Source organism: Ceratotherium simum, chromosome X, assembly GCF_057802395.1.
Source record: "Ceratotherium simum simum isolate JZ-2026a chromosome X, ASM5780239v1, whole genome shotgun sequence".
Lineage (NCBI taxonomy): Eukaryota > Metazoa > Chordata > Mammalia > Perissodactyla > Rhinocerotidae > Ceratotherium > Ceratotherium simum.
The window spans coordinates 22,453,697-22,470,550 of record NC_141940.1 but is presented as its reverse complement, the minus strand read 5'-3'; positions in this window follow the sequence as shown (position 1 = coordinate 22,470,550).

The following is a 16,854-nucleotide window of genomic DNA, read 5'->3' as shown; positions in this document are numbered from 1 at the left end:
ATACAAATACAAAGAATCATAAGAGACTACTATGAATAATTATATGTCTACATATTGGATAACCTAGAAGAAATGAATAAATTCCTATAAACATACAACTTACCAAGACTGAATTATGAAGAAATAGAAAATCTGAATGATAAATAATGAGAAAGGAGATTGAAGAAGTTAGCAAAAATCTCCCAACAAAGAAAAGCCCAGGAGCAAATGGAATGATGGGTAAATTCTAGTAAACATTTAAAGAAAAATTAATGCCAATCCTTCTTAAAATTCTTCCAAACATTTGCAGAGGAGAGAACATTTCCAAATTCATTTTATGAGGCCAGCATTACCCAGATACCAAAGCCATACAAGGACACTACAAGAAACAAAAACTACAGGTTATTATCCCTGATGAATATAGATGTAAAATCTTTCAACAAAATAATAGAAAACCAAATTTACCAGAACATTAACAGGATGATCAAATGGTATTTATTGCGTGGGATGCAGGGATGATTCCTCATACATAAATCAATAAATGTGATATATCACATTAAGGGAATGAAAGATAAAAATTATATGATTATCTCAATAGATGTAGAAAAGCTTTATGACAAAATTCAACATAATTTCATGATAAAAACTCAACAACTTGGGTATAGAAGGAACACAACTCAGCATAATAAAGACCACATATGACAAGCCTGTAGCTAACATCATACTCAATGGTAAATGGTTAAAAGCCTTCCCTCTAAAGTCAGGGACAAGACAAGGGTGCCCACTCTCACCATTCCTATTCAACATAGTAGTAGAAGTCCTATGCAGAGCAGTTAGGCAAGAAAAAAAAGGTATCCAAATTGGAAAGTAAGAAGTAAAATTTTCTGTTTGCAGATGGCATGATCTTATGTATAGAAAATGCTAAAGACACCATCAAAAAACTGTTAGAACTAATTAACAAATTCAGTAAAGGTGCAGGATACAAAATCAACATACAAAAATCAGTTGTGTTTCTATACACTAGCAACAAACTATCTGAAAAATAAATATAGAAAACAATCCCATTTAAAATAGCATTTAAAAAAATAAAATACTTAGGAATGAATTAAACCAAGAAGATGAAAGATCTGTACACTGAAAACTATAAGACACTGATGAAAGAAATTGAAGAAGACACAAATAAATGGAAAGACATCCCATGTTCATGGATCAGAATTAATAACGTTAAAATATCCATACTATCCAAAGCCGTCTATAGATTCAATGCAATCCCTATCAAAATTCAAAACTCATTTCTCATGGAAATAGAAAAAAACAATCTTATAATTCATACAGACCATGGATAGACAAAATAATCCTGCGAAAGAGGAACAAACCTGGAGGCATTACACTTCCTGATTCCAAAATATATTACAAATCTATAGTAATCAAAGAATATCATACTAACATAAAAACAAACACAGAGAGCAATGGAAGAGAATAGAGAGCCCATAAATAAACCCATGCATATACAGTCAACTAATCTTTGACAAGAGAGCCAAGATTGCTGAATAGAGAAAGGTTAGTCTCTTCAATAAATGGTCCTGTAAAATCTGGGCATTCACAATCAAAAGAATGATATTGGACCCCTATCATATACCACTCACAAAGATTAACTCAAAATGGATTAAAGATTTAAATGTAAGACATGAAACTGTAAAACTTCTAAAAGAAATCATAAGGAAAAGCTCCTTGACATTAGTCTTGGCAATGATTTTTTTTTTTTTTTTTGGATATAACACCAAATACACCAGCAACAAAAGAAAAAATAAACAAGTGGGACGATATCAAACTGAAAACCTTCTGCAAAGCAAAAGAAACAATCAACAAAATGAAAAGGCAACCTACAGAATGGGAGAAAATATTTGCAAACCATTTATATGATAAGAGCGCAATATCCAAAATATATAAGAAACTCATACAACTCAATAGCAAAAAGACAAATAATCCAATATAAAAATGGGAAAAAGACATGGATAACTATTTTTCCAAAGAAGACATACAAGTAGTCAGCAGGTACATGAAAAGGTGCTCAATATCACTAATCATCAGGGAAATGTAAATCAAAAGCACAATAAGATATCATCTCACACCTGTTAGGATGGCTATTATCAGAAAGACAAGAGAGGGCCGGCCCTGTGGCTTGGTGGTTAAGTGCGCGCGCTGCGATGCTGGTGGCCCGGGTTCGGATCCCGGGTGCGCATCGAGGCGCCGCTTCTCCGTTCATCCTGGGGCCGAGTCCCGCATGCAGCAACTAGAAGGATGTGCAGCTACGACATACAACTATCCACTGGGGCTTTGGGGGGAATAAATAAAAAAATCTTAAAAAAAAAAAAAAAGACAAGAGACAACAAGTGCTGGTGAGGATGTGGAGAAAAGGGAACTCTTGTGCACTGTTGGTAAGAATGTAAATTGTTACAGCCACTATGGAAAACAATATGGATATTCCTCAAAAAATTAAAAATAGAAATACCATTTGATCCATTAATCCCACTTTTGGGTACATATCTAAAAGAAATGAAATCACTATCTCAGATATCTGCACCCCATGTTCATTGCAGCATTATTCACAATAGCCAAGACATGGAAGCAAGCTAAGTTTCCATTGACAGGTGAATACATAAAGAAAATATGTTATATATACATATGTAATGAAATATTGTTCAGCCATAAAAAGAAAGAAATTCTGCCATTTGTGACAATATAGATGAACCTTGAGAGTATTACGCTAAGTGAAATAATTCAGACAAATACAAATACTGTATGCTCTCATTTATGTGTGGAACCTAAAAAAGCCAAATTCATAGAAACAAAGATTAGATTTGTCATTAGCAGGGACTAGGGCATGGGGGAAATGAGGATATGTTGGTCAAAGTGTACAAATTTCAATTATAAGATGAATCAGTTTGGGGAATCTAATGTACAGCATGGTTAATATATTAACAATACTGTATTGTATAATTGGAAGTTGTTAAGAGAGTAGATCTTAAATGTTCCTACCACCAAAAAAAATGGTAATTATATGAAGTCGTGGAGATGCTATAAAACTGTATTGTGGTAATCATTTTGCAATATACACATTTATCAAATCTTCACATTCTGCTGTACACCCTAAACCTACCCTTTGTTATATGTCAATTATATCTCCATAAAGCTGGGGGGGAGGAGAAAGCTGTCAATATTTGAGTGTATTTAGAAAAATATTAACTGTATAAAAAAGAATAATGTGTAACTGTTTTTATGTACATATACACTTATATATATGTATTTAAAATTAAAGCTGAAATATATGGCAATAATAGCATATAAGCCAGGAACAGAGAAAATGGAGTTAAACTATTTTGAAATTCTTGAATTTTCTTGGAGGAGGGTAATATTTCCAATTAATTTAAACTTTAATAAGTCAAGGATATGCAAAAAAGAATAAAATATCTAGAAATAAACTTAATTAAAAGATGAAATATATATGAATACTACAAATCATTGATGAAAGAATTAAATAAGTCTCAACAAGTGGAAAGACATCCCATGTTAATGGATTGGAAGACTTATTATTAAAATATCTACTCTACCCAAAATGATCTACAGATTCAGTGCAATCACTATCAAAATACCAATGTCATGTTTTACAGAAATAGAAAAAAAAAAACTCTAAAATTTATGTGGAATCATGAAAGACCACAAATAGCCAAATAAATTTTGAGAAAGAAGAACTAAGCTAAGGGCATCACACTTCCTGATTTCAAAATATATTTCGAAGCTACAACAATCAAAACAGTGTGGTACTGGCATGAAAACAGACATATAGACCAATGGAATGAAATTGAGAGCCCAGAAATAAATTCATGCAAATACAGCCAACTGAATTCCAACAATGATGCCAAGAATACACAATGAGAAAAGGACAGTTTCTTCAACAAATGGTTTTGAGAAAACTGGATATCCACATGCAAAAGAAAGAAACTGGACCTTTATCTTACACCATACACAAAAATCAACTCAAAATGAATTAAAAACTTAAACAGAAGACCCCAAACTGTAAAACTCCTAGAAGAAAACATAGGGAAAAGCTTCATAAAATTGGTCTTGGCAATGATTTCATAGATAGGACACAAAAAGTACAGGCAACAAAAACAAAAACAAACAAGTGGAACTATATCAAACTAAAAGGCTTCTGGACAGCAAAGGAAAGAATCAACAGACTGAAAAGGCAACTTATGGAGTAGGAGAAAATATGGAGTTAATTTCCAAAATATATAAGGAACTCCTACAACTCAATAGCAAAAAACTCTAATAACCAATGGGCTAAGGTCTTGAATAGACATTTATCCAAAGAAAACATAAAAATGGCCAACAGGTATACGAAAAAATGATCAACATCACTAATTATCAGGGAAATGCAAATCAAAACCACAATGACATATCACCTCACACCTCTCAAGATGATGATTACCAAAAAAAAATAAGAAGAAGAAGAAGAAAGAAGTATTGGCAAGGGTGTGGAGAAATTGAAACCCTCACACACTGTTGGTGGGAATGCAAAATGGTGCAGCCACTTTGGATAACAGTACGGATGCTCTTCAAAAAATTAAAAATAGAACTACCATACATTCTGGCAATCCCACTTCTGGGTATTTAAGTTAAATTTAAATTTAAATTATTTAAATTAAAATTGAAATCAGGATCTCAAAGAGATATCAGCACTTCCCTGTTCATTACAGCTCTAGTCACCATAACCAAGATGTGGAAACAACCTAAATGTCCCTTGGCAGATGAAAGGATAAAGAAAATGTGGTATATACATACAATGGAATACTATTCAGCCTTAACAAAAAAGGCAATTCTGCAATATGTGACAACACGGATGAACCTTGAAAACATTATGCTAAGTAAAATAACCCAGTCACAAAAAGGCAAATACTGTATGATTCCACATATATGAGGTATCTAGAATAGTCAAATTCATAGAATCAAAGAGTTGAATAGTTGCCAGGTACTGTAGCCAGGGATAAACGAGGAGTTACTAAACAATAGGCATAAAGTTTTTGTCAAGCAAGATGAATAATCTCTAGAGATCTGTTGTACAAAATTGTATTTGTAGTCAACAATAATGTATTGTACACTTAATATTTGTTTATAGGGTAGATCTCATGTTAATTGTTCTTACTACAATAAATTAAAATAAGTCAAGGTTGGATGTTATAATTTCTAGGTTAATTACCAATAGAATAACAAAAGAATACATAGATAAAAAGGGAAAAATAGAAATAAAAATTAATAGCTCAAAATACATCTAAAAAGGAAAGAAAATTTAGAACAATAAAAACAAAAAGTGCATAGTAAGATAGCTGATTTAAACCCAAATATATCAGTTATTACATTGACTTGTCAGTGCACTCAACATTTCAATTAAAAGACTCATAGACTGTATTAAAAATATATGTCATGTACAAGAGATGTATCTAAAACATAAGGCTATACAAGAGTGTAAAGTAAAATGACTGGAAAAGATATAGTATTCAAATAATAATCAATAGGAAGTGGATGTAGCTTTATTAACACCAGATACAATAGATGTTTATGCAAAAAGCATCATTAGAGATAGTAACAATAAGTGATATAACAAGTCTAAATGTATCACCTAATAATACAGCCTTTAATATGCAAAGCAAAAGTGATAGAACTTGAGTAATTCTCACATATGCACAAACACAAAATAGAAATCCAAATGGCCAATAAATGTTTGAAAAAGCGCTCATTCTCAATATTAATCAAGGAAATGAAAATTAAAATTATAGTGAAATACTGCTACATACCCCCCAGAAAAGCTAAAATTAAAAAGACTGAAAATAAGTATTGATGGAGATAAAGAGCAACAGAAAATCTCACATTGCTGGACATGTACGTAAACTGAATGTAAATTGGTACAACCATGTTGAAAAATCATTGGCATTATCTTAAATTTGAACCTTAAAATATATCCCATGATTATGATGCTCTATTTTATCATTCAAACAAAGATATTTTTGAGAATGAAATGGGGCAATATAAGTAATTACACCAGGACAATAGGTACTAACCAGAACTGAATTAAGCAAATCAGGATACAGTCTCCCTACCCATGACCCACACTTCTCGCTCTTAAGTATATATCCAACAGAAATGCATGTGCTTATACAATGGGAGCAGTATTCATAATAACTAAAAACTGGAACAAACCCAATGTCTATTTACTGGAGGGAAATGTGGTATATTCACCAAAAAACAACAAAAAAGAACAAACTACACTGAGACACATGAATGAATCTCAAAAACATCATATTGAGCCGAAAAAGGCAGACACAAAAGAACACATACTATATAATTTCATTGATATAGAGTTAAAAAAATAAGCAACACTGTAAACTTTGATGGTAAAACTATAAAGGAAATTAAGGAAGTAATGACCATAAATGTTAGGATAATGATTATCTGTAAGGAAGAATGATGAATGAATATTTAGAAGAGGGCACATGGTGGGTTTGGGGAGCATGGAGGTCTTCAATCTCTTCACCTGAGCTGCGTGGTAGCTACATGTGAGTATTTACATTGTGAAAAATTCATGAGCCCTATATTTTCTTTTGTGCACTCTTCTGTATGTGTACTATATTTTGCAACAAAAAAAAGAGAAAGAAAATACCAGGTGCTGAGCAAGGTAGTACCAAGTAATAATGTATAAGGGGAGCCAGGGATTGGGTTCTGAAATATGCAGTCTTCAATCAGAACAATAAGGCTTCTTGAACAACAATATCTTAGCTTTACTTTTGCTTAAAAAAAGCAATTGTAAAACAAAGAGAATTGTAAGACAAGAGCCACACTAGAAAGATGTACCTTGTGAAGCTGAATTCAATATTACACTGGAGCACTGAGAACCCCCCTCCAAGGTTTTTTACCCAACAAATATGGAAAAGGAACCTGTTTATAGTATAATCTAGCCCTTCAGAATGGAACTCTAGGGTCGTGCTAAAATGAGACATGGTTGTGCTTTGCCCATCTTTCTGAATAGACTGTACTAGACTTAAATCTTTCACTTAGGATATGGCCAAACAAGATAAGCCAAAAGAATGCAAAAAAAGTGGTCCTTTCTCTTACACATTCCCCCCTCCATCAGCCTCAGACAAACCTCTGAAAGTGTTCCAAGAGATGGTACTATCAATCTGTCATTTGCTAAGTAAATAGAACAGATTTGATCTAAGTCTTGATTTTATGAGTTTTATTTGTCTATATTCAGCAGAAGGTAAAATATGCCAAATTCTCACTTCATTTTCACCCTAAGGTTTAAATATGAATAACCATTCATCTAAGTGTTGGACCACACTGTACAGAACCACTTAAAGCCCAGAAACATGTCACTTGTGCTAATGGCTTCCACTAGTCTATGAGGCAATGTTACTTGTATCTTGCTGACCACTTTGGATTGATGAAGACAAAGAAAAAAAAAACAGATATCTCAAAGGAAATTCACCTCTGTCCTTAAAATGCATGGAATCAGCATGTGGAGGAGTTTAGAAATACATTTTATTAGGGAATCTTCAAAATCTACTAGGGACAAGTTTCCCCATTAAAAATTAAATTTGTGTTCTCAAGGAACCAAGAAATGTTTTCACTAGAAAGGACAATATTGGGACATTAGGTAACATTTGAATAAGGATTATAGATTAAATAATACTGTATTAGTGTTTACATTTTATTTTGATAATTGTACTATAGTTATGTAAGAGATTGTCCTTGATTTTAGGAAACACACTGAAATTTTAGGGGTAAATGGACATCATATTTGCAACTTGATCTCAAACAGTTGGGAAAAAATCTATATCTATATCTATCTATCTATCTACTGAAAGAGAGAGTGAGACAGAGAGAATAAAGGTAGGAAAATGTCAACATGTGGGAAATCTGAGTGAAAGGTATATGGAAATTCTCTGCACTGTTTTTCCAACTTTTCTGTAAGTCTGAATTTACTTCAGAATAAAAGGCTAAAAATAAACGAGCTCATGAGCCAAGGTCTAGAATTAAGAATCATTATGTGACTCTTTGATAAAAGCAAAGCGTACAAACTATATGACTGTGGACAAACCCCTTGATTTCTCTAATTCTCAGTTACAGCACCTTTAATAAAAATAAGCTGATTAGATGGTGTTTGAGTCCCGTTCCAATTCTAAAATGTCATGGTTCAAGGTCCTCCTATTTGCTCTCCATAATCTCTTTGCTTTCAACTGGCTGATCACCTCTTACAAGGAAATATAGAAATAATGAAAACAGTTAACATTTATTGAGTAAGAATTCTGTGGCAGGCACCTTTCTAAATTTTTTAAAATCTAAACTCATTTAATCTTCACAACAACCATATTTGTAGATACTATTATCAACCTCATTTTGTAGAAGAAGAAACTGGGACATAGAAAATGATAAAATATACTGTAGGTGATGTACTTGGTAAGTGGACAGAGCTGGGACCAGAGGCCATGCTCACATATCTTATACCAGGGTTGAGCAAACTTTTACTGCAAGCAGCCACATGGCCAGTGGTCAATATTTTAGGCTTTGTATACCACATACGTCTCTGTCACATATTCTTCTTGTTTTCTTTATATAATCCTTTAAAAATGGAGGAAAAAACAATCTTAGATTGCAGGCAATACAAAACAGGTTTTGGGCCAGATTAACCCACAACTTGACTGCTATCTTATACTACACTGCCTCTTGGAAAGGGACTGATCAGTCTCCAAGTGACATAACTGGAAAGGGACCTGAGTGATCACCTCACCTAACTCCTTCATTTTACATATGAGAAAATAAGATATCAACTCGTTTACCTAAGGTTATACTACTCATGAGATTAAAACCATGGTCTTTTGGTTCCTCACCCTGTGTTCTTGAAATCATAGAGCACTAAATTTTAGGTGCATCCTAGGGAAACCCAAAGTATCCTATTAACTTATATTTGCATTTATGGCCACTGGCAACCAATAATCGACTTTAAGTCAAGCTGGAAAGAAAGACCTATACAAAAGTTTTCAATGATAACAAATGTTACACAATTATATATTTAGCTATTTAAATTAGTTCAAATCAATTCAGTATTTTTGTGTCTAGCATTGTAGAAGAACACAAAGAACTAAGCGGACTCTGCCTTCAGAAGAAAATCGTGTGGAGAAACAAGAAATTGTGAGCAAAAGACAAGAAATCAAGATGAGGAAGGATCAATTAGGGTTGCAGCTGTCCCAGGAGTTTCCAAGAGAAATAGACCTGCAGATAGAGCTGGAAGGAATGAAGTAGGTCCTTTGGGGAAGCGTGTATTGCAGGTGTATAGACTTCAACTCAACAAACATCAATGACTAAATGAAAGCATGTGTTATGAGATACAGTGACTAAAAAAGCATTGCCTCTCCCCTCAAGAACCTTGATATCTGGTGAAGACCACATGATTTCACTTGTGGCATCTATAAAGACTGAAAATATGCCTCACAGTACTTCTCCCCAAAACTATTAACTTAAGATCTAACATAGAAGAAATAGAGAGCTAAAAGAAGAATGAAATTTGATGATTGCATAGAAAAATGGTGACTTCAGATGAGACTGATTAACTATATTCTCAATAGCTCCCTCCAGGATTACCTCTCCCTGACTTTTCTACAGGGCTGTTTTCTCTGGGGCAGGAAGAACAGCATTCAGATATCAGAAAAGTCTAGTATCCAGCCCATTTGAGCTGAAGCTGTTCTCTTTGTCACTGTGTAAAATTCAATGAAATGTATATTTGCTGTCTTGTTATTTGTTAGCCAGCATAAACATCAGTTGAGCATATTAATATGTACCAAAGCAGTTTTCAATCATCAATGTCCATGACCTTTCTTCAGCCCTACTCTGCCCAAAACTTTATCCCAAAACCATGAGATATCTTAATGCCGGCTATGAAATTGATGCAATATCAACTGCACTTAAATACCCATCAGTTTATATCTGCATATTACTGTCATGTTCTTGTAGACTTACAGAAGTCCTTGTAAGCTATAGAGATGATACCAATATTTACATAGTGGCATCAGGAACTAAAGTAAAGGAGCTGATCTGGTGAGTAAAAGAGGGAGGAGATGGAAAAGTCCTAAGCTATTTGAAATGACTGCTATTGAAGTATGAGGGTGTAATACAAAAATGACTAGATAAGAAATTAAAAAATTTAGGTTTTGGTGGGGACACAGTAGGGGTCACAGTAACTTCTCTGGCCATCAATTTCCTCTTCTGAAAATAAAGGGCTGGATGAAATGACCTCTATGGGCCCTTTTAATTCTCACAGTCTTACTAATTGAATTACACACATTTTAGTGAAAATTGAAAGGGAAGTAAAACAAGGTCTCTCTATTAAAACAATTACAAATCAATCAACTATTAGAATAATAGACTATCGATGTTGAAAAGACCTAACTGGTCATCTATTCCAGGGATTGGCAAATTTTGTGAAGAGCTAGATAGCAAATATTTTAGGCTTTGAGGATCACCTATGGTCTTTCTCACATAGTCTTCTTTGTTCTTTCTTAAACAACCATTTAAAAACCATTCAACCATTCTTATCTTCCAGGTTGTACAAAAGGGCTAGATCTGAGCTTTAAGACATATTTACCAACTCGTGGTCCAGTCTAACATTCATTTCACAGATGAAGAGATTAAGGTCCAGAGATGCTAAGTGACTTGTGTATAGTCACAAAGCTAGTGAGTAACAGAGTCAGGACTAGTTGTCAGGGCTCATGAATCCCAGTCTAGTGCGCTTTCCTGCCTCCCTAAAAAATGACTTATTATAGATTTTAAAAGCCCTTTAGCAGAGTAGAATCTTTTCTACACTCATCTCCATTTTGGTACATATCTTCATGACATGTGACCTCACGATATATTCTGACTACCTATACTAATTCTATATAGTACTATATCTAAACCTACCCTTTTCCAGACAGTACCTTTTCAATCAGACTTGCATTATCTATCCCTTACATCCTATCTAAATTTACCCATCCAGCATCTCTCCCCCTCAAGGTCCTATTTTCTGTAATAGGATAAGCTTAATCTTACCATTGTGAAAATGTGAGTTACTGAGACAAAACTGTTCAGTTTCAGTTTGATCTAACTCTATAGTCAAAATGGTAATTTTAACATACCGACCTTATATCACCACAAACCTAGAAATATCATCTCATTTAATACTCTACAAAACCCTATTAGGTAAATACTATTATTATTATTCTTTTACAGCTGATAAAACAGGAGATTCAGTCAATTACTTAAAGTTACGTAGCTAGTAAATGGTAAAACAAAGATTCAAAACCAAATCTGTCTTACTCTAAGCCTTTTAAGCAGTAAAGTTTGTAGACTCAGAGCAATTCGGTAACAGAAGAATAATAGGGTATATCACAAGGGCTAGGTTCCCTAGAACCTCCAAGGTACATCAGCAGTAGTTCCAGTTTCCTCTCCTTAAGAAAACATTAATCAAGAGGCTTAAACTTAGGCGTGAGCAGTTACCTTGTCACCCATGCCTCCAGTCTGGATTTCCCAATCAATACGGCAGCTTCAACAACACTGAATATCCCTAGTCTACCCCAAAGCAGTGATGGATAGTGATGGCGTTTGGAAATGGAGTGCACTGGGCAGCCAAGTAATAGAATATCCATCAATTAAAACAGAGGGATTCTAGCCAGTACAGCATTTGGAAATTAAAGAAAACCACTGAGCAGGTGGTGAGAGGTACTTGATCATTCCCATCTAATGTCTAAATTTAATCATCTCCCCAGCTGGGCCACCCACAGTGGACATGGTATAGAAGATCTTGTTTGCACAGGAACATAGTGCCCTGTGGTACAGCTCTTCATCAAAGCAGTCACTACCAGACATTTGTTATCTCCAAAGCCCTCAGGAGTTGCTCCTGAACATCTGTTAGTAAAGAATTCATCCTAATGTATTACTTACATGTTTAAATAAGCATGTAATACCTAAAATTGCAAGTACCACTCTCATTTTATCACTTTCGTGATATAGTGGAAAATATACTGAGCTAGCAATCAGAAAGTTTCAGTTCTGTCCCCAGCTATGCTGTAAACGGCTAGGTAAACTTGGGCAAGTTATTTCTTCTCTCTGGGTCTCAGTTTTCCAAAAAAAAAGAAAAGGGTCAGGCTTCATGTCGTTCAAAATCCTTGGCCAGGCTTCCCCATTATTTCACAGATGCACATCCTTCCCTGATTCCAGACTCCTGCTCTCTATGGATAATATGCAAACCTGATACTCAAGCTTCTCTATAATTCAAGCTAACCTTGTTTGTCCTGTTCCATTTCCCAACCTTTCTGAAAAACATATTATCTGCTCATGTTAAGCTGTCTGCTCCACTTCTCTCACATATATTCTGTTTATTTCCATGGCCATGTCTTAATTCAGGCTCTTCTCTCAGCCTAGAATGTCTGCTATGATCCAAAGCCTGCCCCACCCTTCAAGGCCCAGCTCATGCATGTTCTCAAGAAGGCTTTTCTTCGAGGGAGAGAAAAGAAAGAATATAATGGTTAAAAGGTTTCTAATGCAGAGTGTATTCAGAATCCAATAGCCTCATATTGTGATTGTTGTAATTCAACTCTCTGAGAGCCCAAAGTTAGCAAAAAAATAAACATATCATAATCATGGACACATTCTAGTGTATGCAGTGTGGTAATAGCCTGATCTCACAGTTTTCCGAAGACATAATTGTATACCTTTTAAAATATGGGATAACTAACCTCGAAATCCTCTTGAATTTTATAAATCTATAAGAATACTAGGTTTCAGATATTATAATATAATATTCTCACTACATCTCAGACATCATAAAATATATATGTTCAAAGGATTCCTAGAGGTCATCAAGTCAACATTCACCACTAATGCAGGATCTCCTTGATAGATGGTCATCTTACCTCTACTCGACCTCTAATTAAACACTTACAGGGATGAGAAACTCATTACTTCACGAGATAGCTCATAAAACACCTGTGAATTATTAAATTTATTAATTTATTCCACATGTAACTATTGAGAACCTACTATGTGACAGGTACTGTTTTAGGTATGATGGAGACACAGTGGCAAACAAGACAAATAAGATTATTACTCGCATGAAGATTACATTCAATTTGTAAGGAAATAAATAATAAGCAGGTAAGTAAGTACATAAATTAAACAATTCCAGATTGTGATAGGTGCAATAAAGTAAAAAAAAAAAATGTTATTAGATAAATAAGAACAAAAAGTGGGCGGCATAGGGGCTAATATTAGATTGGTTGGTCAGGGAAGACCTCTCTGAGGAAGTGACATTTGAGCTAAGACCTGAATAACTACAAGGAGCTAACTATGCAAATATTTTGGAGAAAAGTGTTCCATGGAGGAAGAGGGAACAGCAAGTAAAAAGGCCCTGATGTAGGCCTGTGCTGGTGTGCACTAGGAATAACAAGGAGGCCAGTGCGGCTGGACTGCAGAGAGCAGGGATGAGTGGTCGGCAATGAGGTGAGAGAAATAGGCAGAAGCCAATCATGCATGGCCTTGTAGATCATAGTTAAGAACTTGGTATTTATTCTAAAGGCAATGGGCTGTTCTGCTTTCTAGGATGATATACACCAATGTTATCCCTCTTCTACGTGAGAGCTCTTTACATGTTTGAAGACATTGCTCATATCCCCCCAAGTGTCCTCTTCTGCAGGCCAAAGTCACCAAATTCTTCAACCATTTCTCCATCTCTAGATTTCAGATTCCTTACTATTCCCATTGTTCCCTTCTGGTCATGCTCCAGTTTGCGAATGTCCTTCCTAAACTGTATAGTGGCACATACTAGGTGAGAAATAAATGTCACCTGAAGGAATGAACAAATGATATACCATGCTCAATGCAAAGTACAGCAGGATAATTTTCATTGTACTGGACATTACAGTTCTATTATTTTAACTCAAGTAGCATTCATTTTGAAAGTAACACATTTCATTTTTCATTGCATCAACAGCCTGTTTCATGTATATCAAAGATGGCATGGAAGCTAATTTTCATTGGTATATGAACCAGCAACCACATCCATGGACCCTCATCAATTTTGCTCCATAAAATGTTACCATCTTATACTAAAAGAACATGGTAGATGGGTTGTAAAAAATGGCTCAAATTCTTCACCCATCACTGGATCCATAAATTTTGCTATGGGACTTTGCAGTATTTGCCCACTCTGGGTGACGTGTTCTTCCTCATCCCTTCATTTTTGCCTTGGACATGAAACTTCCTTCCCCCAAGTGAATGTTAGCAAATGTGACACAAACAGAGCCTTTGCTCATTTATGCTTTCTCTATTGGACCCCTCCCATCATCATACAAACATGCCCATGCTAGCCTGCTGGAGAGATGCAAGAGAATGTGGAGAAGAGCCAAGAGCTGAGGCAATCCTAAACAAGCCAGCCCCAAGGTGACTCACAGATGATTGCAGATGCATGAGTGAGACCAGACAAGACCAGAACCACTGTGCCAACTCATTAACTCACAGGCAATAATATATGGTTGTTGTTTAAAGCCACTAATTTGTAAGGTGGTTTGTTATGCAGCAATAACGTACTGATAAAAAGAGCTTTCAGTCTACAGTGTACAGTCATAAATCCCCTTCCACCAATACATGCATGCACATATACACATGTTCCAGCAAAAGAGTTCAAACTTTGATGCATTGGTTTTGGAAGGTTTTAGACTTTTGGTCTAAAACACCATAGGTGTAATGGGGTTTTGTGTCTATGTAAGACGTCATATTCATTTAGCTAACTAAGCATCATAACCTCTTTTGGACTCAACTAAGTCCTCACTCTGCATAACACAGGACCTTGCAAGGTATGCAAAATGCTAAATCAGTTAAAACCAAAAACAAATGTTACATATACAAAGCCTACATCTGCTTGAAATGTGCTTTTTCTCTATTTTGCCTCAGATCTATATGAAATTATGGACCAGCTGCAGAGCAAAAATGATTTCTTGGAAGGGCTGGTTTCCCATTGTGTCTAAGGTAATAGAAAGGATATTACCACTCTGCTAAATCTTCCTGCAGTTGACATGCTGTGAATTGCTACAGTAAAGTAAAAGAAAATCATTAATAGGGTTCAAAAAAACAAGTTGTTTTAAATAAAGTTTACATTAATCTGCAGACATGCCACACCAAAAAACTCATTTACAATTCCCAATAATTGGTTAGGACTTATTAGATGTTTGTATATTTGGATTTACACAGCTTAATATATTTTTTCTTTTTGTTGGTTATTTATTTTGTCTCATCGGAGAAGAAGTTTAAGACAAATTAAATTCAATCTTGTTGCTAGTGATGTGTCTGGACTGTAATAACTGACTTCTTTAAAACTATATGTTACAAGAAAACAAATAAAATAGCTCTATCTTGAAGGTTCTTTCTGTCTATAAAAATGTGGAATGTGCCATAGAGAAATAATGACATGTGTTCTTAAACTTTGTGAAAAGTACATACATTTTACTCTCTAGAATCTTCGGATCACACAAAGGGTCATGAGTACAATGCCAAGAGAAGCCCTTGAGAAGGGGTTAGAATTAGAGAAATCATTACCTAGAGTAAAGACATAGAGTGTAGAACGGGATATCTAGGCTCATTCTACTGCTCTCTTACCTCAGATAGGTGAATTCTGGGAAAACTTCAGACAAAAGGACACAGTAAACATAAGGACATAATTCTACTTAGAATTCTACCTGTTTTAGAATCTACTTGAGAATTCTACGTTACTAGCCTGCTTTCCTAGGTCATACTCTACTCCTCTTGCAAGCTCAGTTCTGCAACCCAAGTTATTCCTAATCAGGAATGATTTATGAAACCTAGTTTAGTATTCAAGCAGCCCATCATTAAACCACCTTTACTATTGGTCATGTTCTGATCACATGGCCCCATTCTAGTAACCTAACTTCTTGCTAAATTTCTCTATGCCTGTTTCCTCACTCAGAAAAATGGGATGGTGTGAGACTTAAATGAGATAATGCACGTGCCTGGCACATAGTAAGAATTCAATAAAAGTCACCTGCTGCTAGCTTACTCCTATTACTAGTGGTGTGGTGGTAAACTGGCTCTCCAGGGGGAAATAAAGCCCTGATTTATATTGTTTGCTCATACTCATGGTACAAATACTCCCACCATAGCTGATATCAAACAACTAACATGAGGTCACTGAACGTAGAGTTAGGAAGAGAACTGCACACAGTCAGCCCTCATGAGTCAAGACGACCCGGCTCCAACACACCATTGCATGACCAAGACTCTGCCTTGTAACCCACTCCAAGCATTTTTCCCTATTATTGTCCCCTATATCTTAATCCTGATAATTGTACAACTTTGCCCTACCTTTCTTTCAAACTAAAGTTCCATTTGTGAACCTCAGCAGTGACCCCAGCATGTTATCTATCCATCCTCTCTGATTGGACAATCTAATCTCCCTGCTGCTCATCTGGGTCTTGGCATACCTACTGCTCCCAGAGTTTCTGTCATCATGTTGCACATGCCTGTCAAACCACTCTGTCCTTGAGGGATCTCTCTAATTACAACCATCTGATTGGACTGCTGCCATCTTCTAGTTATGGCTGTGGTTGGGGTTTTATCTGGAGCAAAAGACAGGGCGTACTGAAATAGGTTTGCAGTTTGGGACCAGAAAACAAAGAGTTCACTCATCCACATAAATAAAATCTGTTCCCTTTGTCTAAGTAGCATTTTATTTTCACTATCTGGATACCAAATACTACTTCTAGGTACTAGTGGTTG